The sequence below is a fragment of the Ursus americanus genome, chromosome X, assembly GCF_024610735.1.
Source record: "Ursus americanus isolate L20-20 chromosome X, mUrsAme1.1.p, whole genome shotgun sequence".
Taxonomy (NCBI): domain Eukaryota; kingdom Metazoa; phylum Chordata; class Mammalia; order Carnivora; family Ursidae; genus Ursus; species Ursus americanus.
The window spans coordinates 108,426,715-108,444,630 of NC_142164.1; the positions used below are offsets into that span (position 1 = coordinate 108,426,715).

Here is a 17,916-nt window from a genome sequence, read left to right on the forward strand (position 1 = left end):
ACCCTGATTTGTAGGGTTTGCTGATTTCTGTGGTGTACATACTCCCACTATGGCCAATTTCAACTTATCAACATGGCATCACGGATCAAGGAGTTGGGAGGGGAGGCTCACCATTGGCCCCAGCACACCCCTGGAGGCTGACCTCTGAAGGCTGCAGACTCCAAGCTTCCTGGTCCTCTTGCTTTCAGGTGGGAGACACAGCAGAACAGAGATGTGAGACCCACTCTCCCCTGCTCCCTCCCTGACGGGCTGTGGTTTGGCTGTGACTGTTGAAAAGGAACAGAATTCGCCACCCCAAAATAAGCCTCTTTGGCATAAGGATTATTTTGAGCTGGTTATTTTTAAGAAACAGCAGACATGGAAACGCTCTGAAAACCAAGTGGTTGAAGTTACCCTTTTGTGAGAGGCCCTTACATGAATAAAGGAAATCTCCATTTGTAGGGGTGTCTCCCTCTCTGCACCTGGAGGAAGGGGATGACTCTCAATCTCTAGAAACTCGCATCTGTAGAGAAGGCAGTGCCCTAAATCTGCATCACAATCATATCCTTGTTTACTGGGCTTGGCCGGGTACCCTCCCATAACTGACCCCCCACATCTTTTTTTTTTTTTTTTGTCTGCAGCTGGAGACGACATTTTAGGTGGTGGCTAGGGCCCTTCCGTGGAGTTACTCGGTTTTCCTGGGTCTCCACCATGTCTACAGGAGGTGTACCTGTTATTAAACTTCTGTTTGTTTTTCTCCTGTTAATCTGACTTTTATTACAGGAGGGTCTCAGCCAACATACTAGAAGGGTGGAGGGAAAATTACTTTTATCTCCCCACACTGTGTTTCTCTCCTCACAATAGGCCCAGTTAAAGGGATTCTGCGTCCCATTACATAACAAGGCTGTGGCAGGCATCTTTGTGCATCTGTTTGACCTGTGTGTGAAAATTTCTCTCTCTCTCTCTCTTTTTTTTAAGGTTTTATTTATTTATTACAGAGAGAGGACAAGCAGGGGCAGCGGCAAAGGGAGAGGGAGAAGCAGGCTCCCTGCCCAGCAGGGAGTCGACCTGGGGCTGGATCCCAGGACCCTGGGATTGTGACCTAAGCGGAAGGCAGAGGCTTAGCCCACTGAGCCACCCAGGTGCCCCTGTGTGTGAGAATTTCAACGGTGGTCGGGGTCACCAGATCAAATATAGGATACCCAGTTACATATGAATTTCACTAAAACATTAATTTTTTAGTCTAAGTTTGTCCTAAACAGTACTCTAAAAACAATCATTCATTGTTTATCCGCAAATAAAATTTAACTGGGAGTCCTGTTTTGCTTTTGTTGTTGCTAAATCTGGCAACTCTATCAGGGGAGCTGAACTCCTCTTTGAGTATTGTCCTTCCTAAAAGAATGCGTCCGACATGGTTTGGGTTCTGTATTATGTATGATGAATTGGTTTCATGTTCTTCAGATGCCCCTCAATGTAGTTTTCAGTCACCCGTCACCCCGTGTGGGGTTCTTCCTTTAATAGGGCTGGACAGTGGGTGAGGCTGTGGCCTCACAAAGTAGGCTGAGGGCTCTCAGGTGCAGTGGAGCAAGACAGAAAAATGAAGCCTGAGCAGTTCATTTGCTGCCAGGGAGTGGCCTTTATTACAAAGCAAGGGGACACATTAATGTCCAGAAAGGCATTAATGATGGTGAAATGCATTGCCTCTTAGGGGCATTTGTGCCTTAAGCAGTGATTCAAAGGGCTGGAGTTCTAACAATAGATTGTAGGAGACAAGTTCAGAGAACCTTTCTGACACTGAGCACATATGAATGTAACTTCTTTCTCTTCCTGAGTAAAGTCCTTGTCTTTTTCACCACTCCCTCTATAAGCTTCTTTTATTTTCCCTCATCCAGAAGAGTTCCTAATCTTCTGACCTTGGAGACGGGGAAATTAATAGATTCAGATCTAGTGGAAGATTGTTCTGTTCGATTTCGTCTTTTTCTCGGACTTTCTCCTCGCCACCGGAAAACAGTCGCTAACGTTGTGCCACAGTGCCATCTGCCGCCTCAAAGCGGCAGAGTCCGCGAGCGCCTTTAGCGAGTATTTTTTACAAACGCCGTTTTTTTCTTAAAGGGAACGAGGATTATTTTGGTTTGCTTCCCTTTGTTTTGTAACGTTGAAGCACATCTGCGCTTCTGCATAACTAAGCACTTTTCGAAAGCTTTTGGTCGGCTAAGAAGATCTTGCCCAAGTGGTGGCTTCTGTCTCTGGGGGTCTGGGTCTGGGATTCTGCGTTTCTAACAAGCTTTCAGGTGATGCCAGCGCCGCTCGCGCCAGGAACACTGAGTAGCAAGGGGACAGACCCGAGTAGCTCACGCACCGGAGCAGGGGACTTTTATAGACAACCCTCCCTGGACAAGTCGATTTTAAATGGATCCGGAACCTGTGTAAGATTATTGTGTTGGGGTTTTTTTGTTTGCTTCTCCGGCTCGCAGTGAGGGGAGGAGTAAAGTCATAGTGTCTTATTGTCCCACAGTGCCATCTATTGTCTGAAACTGACAGGCACCCGAGAGTTACTTTCTGTGTCTTATCACAGCAGTTCCTTCTCTAAGATATGAACCAGTTTGGGGGTTTTGTATGTTTTTGTTGCTGTTGCTGCTGTTTCTAGTAGACCCCAGGCCCAGCATGGGGCTTGAACTCGCAGACACTGAGATTAAGGGTCGCTCGCTCTACCGACTGAGCCAGCCAAGCACCCGTTAAGGCCGTTCCTTTTCTGGGAGGGAACCAAGATTTTTTGTGTCCACCGTGTTTTGTTTGGTAACACTAATAAACTTCCACAGCTCTGTGTAACTAAAACTTTTAAAAGCCTGAAAGTTCTTTAGAGGCATTTAAATAAGGATTTTAGAATTTCTTTGAGCACTTGAATTGCCTAAAGTTTTGACTTCTGTGGTTTGATAATGTCAGAAATGATGTTTTCATTCAGTTCGGGAGTTGGGGGAGGGAAAAAAAGTCAGATTAACAGGAGAAAAACAAACAGAAGTTTAATAACAGGTACACCTCCTGTAGACATGGTGGAGACCCAGGAAAACCGAGTAACTCCACGGAAGGGCCCTAGCCACCACCTAAAATGTCGTCTCCAGCTGCAGACAAAAAAAAAAAAAAAAGATGTGGGGGGTCAGTTATGGGAGGGTACCCGGCCAAGCCCAGTAAACAAGGATATGATTGTGATGCAGATTTAGGGCACTGCCTTCTCTACAGATGCGAGTTTCTAGAGATTGAGAGTCATCCCCTTCCTCCAGGTGCAGAGAGGGAGACACCCCTACAAATGGAGATTTCCTTTATTCATGTAAGGGCCTCTCACAAAAGGGTAACTTCAACCACTTGGTTTTCAGAGCGTTTCCATGTCTGCTGTTTCTTAAAAATAACCAGCTCAAAATAATCCTTATGCCAAAGAGGCTTATTTTGAGTGGTATATTCTACTTCTCTTCAAGGTTTTCACCCCACCAATATTTTTGAATTGTCAGTTGGGGGCAAAACTCTGTGTTTCGACCTTTGCAGGGACATACATGTAACAAGAGCTTTCTGGAGATAGGGCTGGAGCAATATAAAATCCAGTACAAAATAAGGTGGGGCCCAAGGGAGCTACTGGAGCTGAGCAGGGAGAGAGAAAACTCTGAGGGGCTCCTTGGTGCCGTGTGGATAGATGCCAGAGAGGGGCCAAGTCTTTACCTCCAGGGTGGGGAAAGTAATCAACTCTAGAAGGCCACACCCAGCATCTGGGCACCAACCAGAAAGACCCCCTCGCCATAGCATCAGGCATCTGGGCACCAACCAGAAAGACCCCCTCGCCATAGCATCAGTTGTGGTTTTGAGCCAGGATTCTCCACTCGGCAAAACCCCAATTGTGTTTTGTGTGCAGTCCGGGAAGCCCCTCCCTATCCAGTTGGTTTGACCTGTTGTCAAATTCGGGCACAAATGTGAACTTGTGATGGCACAAATTCTGGATTGCTTTTGCCCCAAACTCCTACAGAGTTTATAATGAAACCATTTTTCTGCTTAAACAACAACAAAACCCTGGGGCGATGGGGTAACTGGGGGATGGGCATTAAAGAGGGCACATGATGTAATGAGCCCTCGGTGCTATATGCAGCTGATGGATCACTGGCAAGTTACCTAAGACTCAGCTTCCTCAACTGTACCCCCTTTTGGGATGACGGCGAGGATGAAATGAACATATGTGCTTAGCCCAGTACTTCTCATGTGACGAATACCAATATATGTTGCTGTTAGTGTTATTTATATTTATGGTAGGCTAAGTAAGGCACCCTGAATATATCAGATCCATTCCCTGAAACCTGGGAATACTGCCTTCTATGGCAAAGACGTTGCTGCGGATGTCGGATGTCGTTAAGCTAAAGAATTTGAGGAATGGATTCTCCAGATTGACCCTGACTGCAATCACAAGGGTCCTTATGAGAGGGAGACAAAGGGAGGTGATGCCCGCGGAAGGGAAGGCAATGTGATCACAAAGGCAGAGGTTAGAGGTTGGGGTGATGCTTCTATGAGGCAAGGAATGCAGGCAGCCACCAGAAGGGCGAAGAGGCTCATTTCATGTCCTGCTGACACCTTGATATGGGCCCAGTAAAACTGGTTTCAAACTTCTGGCCTCAAGAACTGTAAGAGAATACATTTCTGGGGGTGCCTGGGTGGCTCAGCCGGTTAAGCATCCAACTCTTGATTTTGGCTCAGGTCATGATCTCAGGGTCATGAGATCGAGCCCCATGTGGGGCTCTGCGCTGAGCATGGAGTCTGCTTAAGATTTTCTCTCCCTCTCTCTCTGCCCCTTCCCCCCTATCCAGTATTGTTTTTGTTTGTTTGTTTAATTAAATTTTTTTTAATTTTAAAAGATTTTATTTATTTGCCAGAGAGAGAGAGCACAAGCAGGGGGAGCGGCCACTGAGCAGGGAGCCCGATCTGGGGCTTGACCCCAGGACCCTGAGATCATGACCCGAGCTTAAGGCAGATGCTTAATGGACTGAGTCACCCAGGCGCCCCACTCCCCCAATCCAGTATTGTTATCTAAAAAGCTACCTGCTGCTGTGCAGTCCGTGGTAGGCAATATAAGAGAAGTTGTAGAAATGGGGGTGGTTTAGAAATTAGATTTTTTCACCATTCCTGACCTTTCTTACGAAATGCATAGAAATATCCTATGTTACATAAATGCAGATATTCACTTCTGCTTGGCAAGCTAAAGAGATAAGAACCTGGCAGAAAATATGACCTGAAAGGTGAGAAAAGGGGGAAAAATTTTAAAACGGGACTTAACGTTTCCTTACTACCGATAGCATAAACTTCTGAGGCACCTACCGTCCTAAAACAAAAACAAAAAACTTTAGATTAAATTTACACACCAGTTTTCGGTCTTTTTTCTGACAATCCTTTTTAGAATGCTTCTTTACCAACTCGTTATCACCTTAATATTTTGGTAGAGTGAGAATATTGCCAGTAAAATTTGTCAGTGGAGCCAAGATTTATCTAAGCCATTTATTCCAATCCTGTTTGCAGGCTTCTATTTCAGGAATGTAATTAAAACGAACTACTGCAGCTTGAATTCTCACTGGATATAATCTCTGCTGGCCAATCTCTTTTGTGGATTTCACTTCAATGTTATATTAATTACAAGCTTCATCTAATTAAAATCCTTAGCCTGTGGTCTTTCTCCTACCCTTTATGCCCGGCATAAAGCAAGGTGAGCCCGGCAGTGACGGTTTCAAATGTTCACCATCTTTGTTTCCCTGAGTACTTGCGGGCCGCTGAGCAGGAAGCCCGGTCTGGGGCTTGATTTCTGTGGGGTAGAAAATTAGAATTTGTGCCTTAAAATTCATACTGTCTGAGGGACTATTTCCAGCAAATGTTGCTCCCATTGATGTGCTGTCTGTAGCTTTAATGTTGTGGTTGTTACCAAGCCACCTTCAAAACTACCTTATCCTGGGTGCTAGGACAAAGTATGTTAGGACTGCAGGACACAGATGCCTGGGTGTTGTACAGACAAAAACCCAGATGGTACAGCCACAGAGACCAGAGCCCCTGCTGCTCACTGATTTCATTGTTGTGTGTGAATACCACAAATAGAAACCGATTCTGCCCCTCCGTCCGTGGCTTCCCACTAATGACATAATGATGGTGCAAATGTCAAAAGTTGCAGAGCCTGAAGATCCTGGTCTCACCGTAATTGAGCTCCTTTAAAATTGTCGTGACCACATGACACGATGACAAAGGAAGTGGTTGTGAGAGGCACAAGCCTAGCAGAACAGCAGCAGGCAAAAGAGAGGACCACAGCCTGTATGCCCAATACAGAGACGGCCTACGTGGTGGGTGGGAAGGCCAAGGCTCCCAGGGAGGAGGGCATGTGAATGTGAGATCTCTGTAAACATCAGATTATACATGATGATTTTTAGTGTTTGGATCGTCTGGGTCTTGATGCTCTTATCTCACGAATGCTGATGCTTTATCACGACTTCTCATCTGTGGCCAGATGCATGCTATTTATCTTCTGCGGCTGACTCTGCTTTGGGTTCATGTACAGTTTGTTCTAAACTGAAAATAAAAGTACCTTTAAAGATAACTGCTCAAGGTCTGAGACTTGGAGGGTGGTAGGGGAAAGGGGAGTCTCTGAAGCCAACAGGATCCTTCCAGTGATCCACTTTGCTTGCCTAAGAGGCAGGACACGGATTTATTTACATAACCTATTACTCACTAGAATATTCAGAGGCAATACAAGGAGGCAGGTTGTTGGTTACAGTGATATAACAATTTTTTCTCCAATGATCACTGTAGTTGTTACCACATCTAATAATTACAATTACACTTCCTTAGTGACTATACCGGTAACATTGACTTTGTGGTTGAGCTGAAGCTTACCTTTGTATTTTCCATAATGAAAAGTTTGTTAAGCAAATTAATTGTGTAGACAAGACTACCAAGTGGAAAGGCTGTGTTCAATCCCTTTAGAGACAACCATTTACATACAACATGTAAACACTTGATATGCCAAATATAGGCATTAAATCAGTATGCTGATGGTGAACATTTTTATCTGTTTGCTAAAATTTGTTTCCTGGATAATACATTATTAGTCCAATTACAAATGCTATATATTCTTGAAAGCATGAACACTCGATTTAGATCACAACATTCTTACTGTTCTCTAAACGAATATGCTGTTCTTACTTCACTGTAATTATTAAATTTGACTATTGGTAAAGTGGTAGAAGTCCAGCCTAACCACGTCATTTTACGAGTTAGTAAACGGAGGCTCAAAAGCCTCAGTGATGGAAATAGACAGCATCTGGTGACAGCCAGTTCAGTGTCATAGATTTGAGCAGTTAGTTTCATGAGTTCAAGGAAGGTTCGAAGTCATTGGCACTTTGCTGCTGCCGCTGCCGCTGTAAGCTTCAACTTCTGCCATCGGTTTGTCCCACCCCGGTTTGCCTGGGACGATCAAGTGGCACCTGGCATTGCATTTCAACCTCGTTTTTGCGTGTATCCTCTACCACGGGCGTTAAAAAGCTAAAAACTACATTCCCCAGGTGGCAGTGAAGTGGAAGCCTCCTGAAGAGGTGGGATTTTATGCACCCAAGATGTGGCATCTCATCCGCCCCGGTGCGTGAAGAGGCCATCATAGCTGCGGAAACTAGATTGTAGCTGTGCGCCCAGTCGCTGCGCTGGCAGCTTCTGCTCTTCCCTTTCTCCGCCACCGCACGCTGTTGTCTAGTCTCCCAGGCAAAAGTGGCCATTAGGACTTCCTTTCTCCCGACGTCGGTCACTCTAGGCTACTCTAGGACAGTCGGAGATCCCAGGGCTCTATGCCCACCTTGCCCCCTGCACTCCCTGCAAATGAAAACTGGTGGGGAGCCCTGGGAGATCTAAGTCTGTTCCTGCGAAACACAAAACCATACACCATTTCTAGAGGAAAAAAAATCTATCTTTCTCATAATACAAAGTTAGCATAGGAAAAAAAATATGGATTCCTTGAAAACTTGTTTGTTTTTTTTTTTAAAGGTTTTATTTATTTGACAGAGAGGACACAGTGAGAGAGGGAACACAAACAGGGGCAGAGGGAGAGGCAGAGGCAGGCTTCCCGCTGAGCAGGGAGCCCAATGCGGGCTCAATCCCCAGGACCCTGGGATCATGACCCGAGCCGAAGGCAGACGCTTAACGACTGAGCCACCCAGGCACCCCGAAAACTTTTGCCTTGATCTGTAAGAAACAGGGAGAAATGAAGTGTTTCTAGAATGACCACAGCAGTGTTTTAGAAAGAGGAGTCTAGCAAGAATTAGAGGAGCAGGTGGATCAGGTAAGCTGTGTGGGAGGTTGTTTTCATAGCACGTTGGTTCCTTCCTTCACTTGACATACACTTACTAAGTTCTTATTACTCCCCAGTCATTGCGCCAGATGCTGAGGACACAACAGAAGCGAGACTGACCCTGCCTTTGAGAAGCTTACGGTAATTAAGCAGAAAATGGCAATCCGGCAACGTAAATGCTAAATGGAGGACACTCTGAACACACAACCAGGACAACCAGAGGAAACAGCATTTAAGTTGACAACCAAAGGATGAGTCAGGAGATAGCCTGGGAAAGGGGTGGGAAGAGCCATCCAGGCAGAAAGAAGAGCAGTTCAAAGGCTCAGAGGTGAAGGAAAGAGAGCTTCTTTGAGGACCTGGAAGAAGTTCAGGGTGTCTAGAGTGTCTGAGTTGAAGTTGGGGAAGAGGAGGATGAAATGGGGAGAGATGAGGTTGGAGAGAGAGAACGAAGCCTTGAAGGGTTTTCCAAGCTTGTTAGAGTTGAGGATTTCTCTGAAGAGCAACAGGAAACCACTTAAGCAGAGCAGTGACATAATTACATTTGCATTCTAGAAATGTATTCTGGCCGCCATATGGAAAATGGATCACCGGGGAGGAAACTGGAGGCTGAGAGACCAGCTGGGAGGCTGCTGCCAAAGGCCAGGGGCTAGACAATGATGGCCTAGATTCGGGCAGTGGCAGATGGCAATGAAAGGAACCCAAAACACCTTTCAAAGAGGAATCTTCAAGGCATCATTTTGTACCATTCTTCTAAAAAATTACTTTGCTCCTTCGAATCATGCAAGCGGAAATGTGGGCTTTGTGTGCACCTCTCACTTGTGCACGTCGGAGTAGCCTAACCACTGGGCATCTCCTAACAGACACCAAAATGAATGACTTATGGCCACAGAGAATATAACCAATTTTTATAGGGTAGTCTTGCAAAATTAAATCAATTATGTGATGCCCAATGTCGACCTCATTCTCCAACTGAATTCTTTTTTTGTTTTTAAAGAATTTATTTATTTATTTGAGAGAGAGAGGGAGCACAAGCTGGGGGAGGGACAGAGGGAGAGGGAGAAGCAGGCTCCCCACTGAGCAGGGAACCCAATGAGGCACTTGATCCCAGGATCCTGGGGTCATGACCTGAGCTGAAGGCAGACATTTAACAGACTGAGCCACCCAGGTGCCCTTAAAGAAATGTTCAAATAAAAAATTTCAACATATTCAAAAGTATAGAGATATGTAAGTACAACAGACTACCATATACCCATCAGCCCAACTTAACAGCTGTTAACATTTACCACGCATGATTCATCTACCCCTTTCTCCTTTCTCTCTTTTTAAAATTGAAATATTTTCCCTTCCCTCCCAAAATGGAAATATTTTTTATTTTATTTTATTTACTTGTTTTTTTGCCAGTTTGTATTTGACCGGCGCCGGTGCTCAGGCCTTGACCGTGTACTTCGTCAGTGGGTACCGCCGCTCCTTCTGCCGCTGCTTCTGGGTCCTCAGGTTTCTCTTGTGCTCGTTCAGCGGGGGGCGCATGGCATGTATCTTCTTGAGCTGCAGACCCAGGGACTTGTACTTTTTAAAAGTATGCTCCACCAACCTAGCCTTGTAGAATTTCCTGAGGTTCTCTTTCTTTTTTCTTTTTTTTTTTTTTTTAAGATTTTATTTATTTATCTAACAGAGATAGCCAGCGAGAGAGGGAACACAAGCAGGGGGAGTGGGAGAGGAAGAAGCAGGCTCATAGTGGAGGAGCCTGATGTGGGGCTCGATCCCACAACGTTGGGATCACGCCCTGAGCCGAAGGCAGACGCTTAACCGCTGTGCCACCCAGGCGCCCCCTGAGGTTCTCTTTCTGAGTCTCGTTGATGACGGTGAGAACGTGGATGATGGATTTGCAAACAATTCAGATCTTGGAGAGCTTGGAAGCTGTCTGCCTGTCACTTTGACATCTCTTGGGTGACTCAAAGGTTCTTCAAACTCATCAGGCCCCAAATAGAATTTGTGATCTTCTCACACATACCCACTTCTCCTCAACATTCTTTTTTCTCTGTGAAAAAAAATCAGTCTACCGTTTTTTATTTTTTAAATTGGAATTGACAGAATCAGTTGATTCTATCAGTGCTCTGTGAATCAATTCTGTCAATTGATTCACACAAGTCAATCACCAGATTGATAGATCAATCTACCAGAAAGCTCTGCATCAACCTGGGTATCTCCCTGTCTGTTGTCCATCATTTCCAATCTTTCACCAAGCCCTGTCAATGGAACTTCTTTTTTTCTAAAGATTTTGTTTATTTATTTGAAAGAGAGAGAGAGCACAAGAGTGGGGTGAGGGGCAGACGGAGAAGCAGACTCCCCACTGAGCAGAAAGCCCAATATGGGGTTCGATCCCAGGACCCTGAGATCATCACCCAAGCTGAAGGCAGACGCTTAACCGACTGAGCCACCCAGGCGCCCCTCAATTGAACTTTCTTAATAGCTCTTAAGTCCATCCACTTCACCCCACCTCCATCACCATTGCCCTGATCCAAGCTACCTGGCCTGGGCTACTACTATAGGTTCCTAACTAGTCCACCTGTATCCACTCTGTCCTCCGTATACAGATGGCTAACATTCACAGGAGAGGCCTGGAACGAGGATAAAAGTTTGTGTGTAGCCATCTATGAATAAGTGGCTGTTTCTCTTTATTTTTTTTTCTTTTTTAAGATTTTATTTATTTATTTGAGAGACAGAGAGCATGAGTGGGGGGAGGGGCAAAGGGAGAGGGAGAGAGACAAGCAGACTCCTTCCTGAGTGGGGAGCGCGTCACGGAGCTTGATCCCAGGACCCTGAGATCATGATCTGAGCCAAAGTCAGATGCTTAACCAGTTGAGCCACCCAGGTGCCCCTCTCTTTATTCTTAAACTCTGGCACTTTGTAAATTATGGATAGTAATTCCTTGACTGGAAAATATGTCACAGATATTTTCTACTGCTCTACTGCCTGTCTTTAAACTTGCAGTGTCTTTTAAAATGGGACAGCAGGTTTTAATTTTTACTTAGTTAAAACTATCAATATTTCCCTTGACAGTTTGTGCACTTTTTTCTTGCTGAGGATGACTGATTCTGCAGCAGAGTTTTTTGTTTTTGTTTTTGTTTTAAGATTTTATTTATTTTTATTAGAGAGAGAAAGGAAGAGAATGTGTGTGCAGAGGGAGAAGAAAAGGGAGAGAAGCAGACTCCCCGCTCAGCAGGGAGCCCTCTGCAGGGCTTGATCTCATGACCCTGAGATCATGACCTGAGCAGAAATCAAGAGTCAAACACAACCGACTGAGCCACCCAGGTGCCCCTCCGTGTTACCCTGAAGACCGAATTGGCTTCTTACTTGAACACCCATTGTTAGAGAAGAGTCCCAATGGAGTCCCCCCTGCCCCACTGCTGCAACTTGTGGAGCCAAGTCCCACCCATCTGGGGAAGTAACAAGGACCCATGGGTCTCATGTGTAACAGGTACACCCCAAACTGAAAAATGTGCCCTAGTATCAATCTCTAACTGCTATTATTAAGTTCTAGTTTTGAGATTCAACCCTCCTCTTTTGTTAGAGAATCCCTAAGGTCCACTCTCTGCTTCCATGTGTTTTGTTTTGTTTAAGATTCGATTTATTTATTTGACAGAGAGAGAGAGATAGAGCGCACAAGCAGGGGGAGCGGCAGGCAGAGGGAGAAGCAGGCCCTCCGCTGAGCAGGGAGCCTGACACGGGGCTCGATTTCAGGACCCCGGGATCATGACCTGAGCTGAAGGCAGGCGCTTAACCTGCTGAGCCACCCAGGCGCCCCTCTCTGCTTGCATTTGTCATTATTATATCACAATGTACACGTTATAGTTCCCAGGTTTAGTAGAAATTTTTCTATACATTTTAGGTTAAGAAAATACTGTAAACTTTAAAATCAGTCTGTCTCGGGTGCCTGGTTGGCTCAATCTGTACAGCATGGGACTCTTGATTGGGTCGAGTTCAAGTCCCATACTGGGTGTAGAGATTATCTAAAAAAAAAAAGAAAAAAAGAAAAGAAAAATTCAGTCTGTGTCAAATCACACCATGCTGGTGGATCCCGGGACATATTCTGTCAGCCAACCCTTTCTATGGTGTCTAGATTCTGGTGAATTCCTAATAGTACTTCTTTCATTTTCCTTTAGTTTGGATTTGGGAGTCTTTCCATGTTAATTTTGTTTTGTTTTGTTTTTTAAGATTTTATTTTTAAGTAATCTCTACACCCAACGTAGGGTTCCAACCTACAACCCGAAGGTCAAGAGTCACGTGCTCCACCAACTGAGCCGGCCAGGTGACCTTCCTTTTTTTTTTTAAAGTTTATTATTATTGGGGCGCCTGGGTGGCACAGCGGTTAAGCGTCTGCCTTCGGCTCAGGGCGTGATCCTGGCGTTGTGGGATCGAGCCCCACATCAGGCTCCTCCGCTATGAGCCTGCTTCTTCCTCTCCCACTCCCCCTGCTTGTGTTCCCTCTCTCGCTGGCTGTCTCTATCTCTGTCGAATAAATAAATAAAATCTTTAAAAAAAAAAAAAAGAGGATACTCAATGTCCTTTTAAAAAAAAAAAGTTTATTATTATTAGTATTATTTTTTATTAATCCTTACCCCCAACATGGGGTTTGAACTCACAACCCTGAGATCAAGAGTCATATGCTCTTTCAACTGAGCCAGCCAGGTGCCCCTTTCCGTGTTAATTTTGACTAATCTCTAGCCACCCAGTAAATGCCTTCATTAGACTGGGGAACTGAGGTATCTCAGACTTTTTGTATTTAATTGAATGTAATCAAATGCTAGCTTTGCTTTTATTCTGGCAGGGGGGCAACCTCTCCCCCACTGTTAGAATTTAAGGAGCAAAAGAGCACAGAGGACAATGTCTGACTTGTAAGCAACTTTTGGGTTGCTTTTAGAAAAATGTTTCTCAGTGCCTTCAGACCATTAGGAAAGCTATCGGTGTGAGTGAAAGCTTTCTGTGAAGCTAACTTTGTAGCTAGAAAAGGAGGGGTGGCTTGATTGCTATGACTTGCCTAATGCCTTTTTTTTTTTTTACCGGGAAAATGAAATGTAACATCTTTTAACTTGGAAAAAATAGCAGCATGGTATTAATCTGATCAAGGTGTGACTATGAAAAGTTTTCACCATTCATCAAAAATCCTTATCATTGTAACTATTGTAAGGATTTTTTAAAATGTGAAAAACCGCAACAGAAATTAGGTATAAAAATAGCCTTTGTCAGTAATCCTACACGCCTGGAGTCTGCCACACGTACAGAATTTTGAAACTAATTAGACTTCGTTTTACAAAAGGAGCTTTTTCAAAGAAAACACTCATTTACATACTAATGAGACAAGTCATTTGCATGTTCATTGAATGCCTCACAAGTTCCCAAACTCATCTTGCCCTCCCTCATGGAACTCCATGATGTATTTGTACATTCCCCCCCTCACGGTCCTTTACTGGGGCTATAGCGACTTCTTTGTCTCTTGCCTGAAATTTTCTTGCCTGCAAACTCCAATTCATCTATCAAGATCCAGCTCAAATGTCACCTCCTTTGAGAAGCCAACTTTTATTTTCCCTGGGAAGAGTTAGTCACTTTTCTCATAGTAGACTGTCCTTCCTTCTCTGTGTATCCGTTTACTCACTTACCTTCCTTTCAAAACTCTGAGTTCCTCAGCGCCAAACAATATTCCACCATAGTTGTGCTCAATACATTGAATGAATGAAGAAATCTTAAAAGCTGAGATCTTCTTATCTTTCTCTTCTTGATATTCCAGTTCTTATTCTTTTCCTTAATATGCTCTCCAAAAAAAATTTTTTTACGATTATTTATTTATTTATTTGACAGAGAGAGAGGGAACACAAGGAGGGGGGAGTGGGAGAGGGAGAAGCAGGCTTCCCGCTGAGCAGAGAGCCCAATGTGGGGCTCCATCCCAGGACCCCGGGATCATGACCTGAGCTGAAGGCAGACACTTAACGACTGAGCTACCCAGGCGTCCCCAGAATTTTTTTCAATAATAAAAATCATGTCTTGTTTTTCCCAGTGTTTCTCATTTTTAGAGTAGTTTCATTCATCTGTTTCTTTTCAGCCCTTCGACTATCTTTTGCGGGCAGGTCTTCCATCCCCCCCATTTTGATTAATGAGGAAAGAGAGACCCAGAAATGCCAAGTGCCATGAGATTGCCCAGTGAGTAAGAGAATCATAAATGGATCCTGGGTTTTCTGATGACTAATGTTTTTTCCATGATGTGACACTTTTTCTATAATATCTTATATTCTCCAGAGATTTAGTCTAAAGTACAAAAGCAAATTGAAAGCAAATACCATCTTTTTTTAAAGATTTCTAAAAATTATATTTATTAATTTGAGAGAGATAGAGAGAGCAAGAGCAAGGAGGAGAGGAAGAGGGAGAAGCAGACTCCCCACTGAGCAAGGAGCCTGATGTGGGGTTCCATCCCAGGACACTGGGATCACGACCTGAGTGGAAGGCAGCTGCTTAACCGACTGAACCAGGCACCCCAACTAGCATCTTTATTTTAACATTTTATTTTTAAGTACTCTTTATACCCAAAGTGGGGCTCAAACTCACAACCCCAAGATCAAGAATTGCTCACTCCAATGACTGAGCCAGCCAGGTGCCCCAAAAGCAAATAACATCTTAATGTGAAACTTTGAAAACTTTCCTTTGAGTAGGGGAAAAAGAGAAAAACGACCATTCTTATCACTTCTAAGTCATCATTCTTGAATGTCTTAAATATTGTACAATTTAAAATTTGTTAAACGAATAGTTTAAAAAGCAAAGTCTACTCTTAAATCTCCAACTTTGAATTTTTTCCCCCAAGATTTTATTTATTTATATAAGAAAGAGAGAGAGAGATCACGAGCAGGTGGAGGGGCAGAAGCAGGCTCCCCAGTGAACAGGAAGCCTGATGAGGGGCTCGATCCCAGGACCCTGGGATCATGACCTGAGCCCAAGGCAGCCTCTTCACCCACTGAGCCTCCCAGGCGCTTACCAACTTTGAATTTTTTAAAATTCCTGTTCTGAACAATAGTGTTTGTTTTAATTTGAAAAAAGAAAACTCGATTTTTTTTATTTTTATTTTTTTACTGGTACTCTGAAAATACATATAAAAATTACACTGGCATGTTTCATACAGTTTTGGATAAACCATGTCCCTTTGTAACATCTACATGAAAAAGTTACTAAATTACATAAAGAGAGAAAACAGTACCAAAATAGGTCTGTGATTATTAGGCATTTCTTGAACTGGTGCAGGTAAACACAGAATGTTCCAAAATTATTCATCTATTGATTTGGGACTTGGCATATATTGTTCCACATAATTGGCATTCCCAGAATTTCTTGCCTCATTCCTCCTTTCTGGACTTCAACTCTGTGTTCTCCTTGGATAGTCTCGGCCCCTCCTACGGCTTCACCTTCCAGGCGCCCGTTTAGAACTGCCAACATTTAAACTCCAGCTGTGATCAAAGCCCTTCACTAAAAATTCTGTACTTCATATCTTTCCCTTGAAGTCGCGATATAGCGAACATGGATTCATTATTTCCTCCAGAACTGACGTTCTATCTCCTCCCTCCCACCCTCTCCACAAATCCTGTAGGACCTTCCGCTTTGTTCCCAGGGCTACTATCTTGTCTAGTTCTTTAGCTCTGGCCTAGTTTGTCTCAGAGCATCTTATCCAATCTTTGGGTACCTTCCTAAGCTCATTCTTCACACCCGTGTCAGAGTTTCCCTCCCAAAATCAAACCTAGCAGTCTAATTTCCTTGATTAAAAACCTTCCCTGGTGGGGGCGCCTGGGTTGGGTGTAGAGATTACTTAAACAAATAAAACTTTAAAATAAAAAAATAAATTTGGTTTAAAAACTTAATAAAGAGAAAAAACAACTTTGATCTTGATTTTAAAGTTTTATAGCATAATCTCAATTTTGTAAAAACACACAAAACAGAAAGGGTATTTATGTCCAGGAAAAGAGAAAAAGAACAGGAAGGAAATCTATTAAAATGCCAACTATGTGTATTCCCAAGTGGTGGATTATACACAATATTTCTCTCCTTTTTGTTCTTTCTCATATTTACTTTATTAAAATAATGAAATATAACCTACATACAAAAATGTATCTCATACATATGTACTTTCTATTTTATTTATTTATATTATTAATTTATTTATTTAAAAAATCATTTTTAAGTAGGCTCCATGCCCAGCATGGGGCTCAAACTTATCACCCTGAGATCAAGACCTGAGCTGAGATAAAGAGTCAGACGCCTAACTGACTGAGCCACCCAGGTGCCCCTGTACTTTCTATTTTAAAGCCCCACCCCCCCAAAGACAAACAAATACAATGTGACTGATCCAGGTCAGTAAAACAGAACCTTATGGAAGTTTTCCTCATGCGACATCCTTGACAATGACCCTCAGTCTTCTCTCCAGAAGTAGCTCCTAATTCCTGATAATCAAGTCCTTGTTTTTCACATTTCTTTGTTTTTGTTTACCCCTAGGTATGCATTCTGGATTTGAGTGTTGGCTGAATGGAATCATGCTGTTTGGGTTCTCTCTTTCTCTCACACTCTCGCTCTTTCTCTTCTATTGCTAAATGTTATGTTTTGGAGATTTCATCTATGTCACAGTGTGTAGCTGTGTATTTTCATGGCTAAAGTGTATTCATTCTATTGAATAAATATGCCACAATATGTATTTCCATTCCACTATAGATGCACTTGGGGTTTTCATTTGGAGGGTGTTACAAAGCATGTTGCCATGAACATTCTTAAACATTTGTCTTGTTTACAACGTGCATGTACCAGTTTTTCCAGAGTGTATACGTAAAAGAACTACTGGCCTCAGGCTCTGTTTGTCTTCAATTTTATTAGGTAATGCCAAACTGTTTTCTAAAGCATTTCTACCAATTTATAGTCCCACCAGCAGTGTATGAGACTTCCTATGGTCCACATTATTATCACAATCTAATATTGTCATATTTTCGGATGTATAATTGGCATTCTTTGAAAAGACTGCAAATAAAATTTTTTGCCAATTTGGAGGGTTTGTAGTGGTATCCCACTGGGACTTTAATTTGTATTTCCCGGATTGCTAATGAGGTTAATGACTGTTTAGACTGTTTATACTTAAAAACAAAAACAGAAAGTGAAATTTAAGTAAATATACCATTTACAACACCAACAAAAATCTATCATATTTTCCCCTTTTTCCTGGAAATTCATAGACCTTAGGACACTTTAATTCTACCTACCTAACTCTTGATTTATATTCAGGATGATTATATATTCCAGTTTGCCCAGCAAAGTCCTGGTTTATACCTGCTGTCCCTGTGTCATAATTAGTATCTCCTTTTTTCACTCTCAAAATTGTCCTGGGTTGTATATAAAATAATATGGTCATCCCATTTATATGTCTTTGTTTTGTATATTTTTGTTCTCTTTATTTCTGTCTCTCTCTCTCTCTCTTTGTGTATGTATGTATACACATATACTGAATGTCTTGTGTTCTCCCCAAATTTGTAAGTGGAAACCTGAATGCCCCAGGACGATGGTATTAGGAGATGGCA

The 17,916-nt window shown here is 43.1% G+C and overlaps 1 long non-coding RNA gene across 1 annotated transcript; it reads left to right on the forward strand.

Annotated features, from left to right (window-relative positions):
* Positions 1-5,207: 5,207 nt before the first annotated feature.
* Positions 5,208-9,199, forward strand: LOC123779647 (uncharacterized). The gene is made up of 3 exons (XR_006776248.2): positions 5,208-5,246; positions 8,401-8,464; positions 8,876-9,199. It is a non-coding gene; the product is annotated as an uncharacterized LOC123779647 (long non-coding RNA).
* The last annotated feature ends 8,717 nt before the right edge of the window (positions 9,200-17,916 follow it).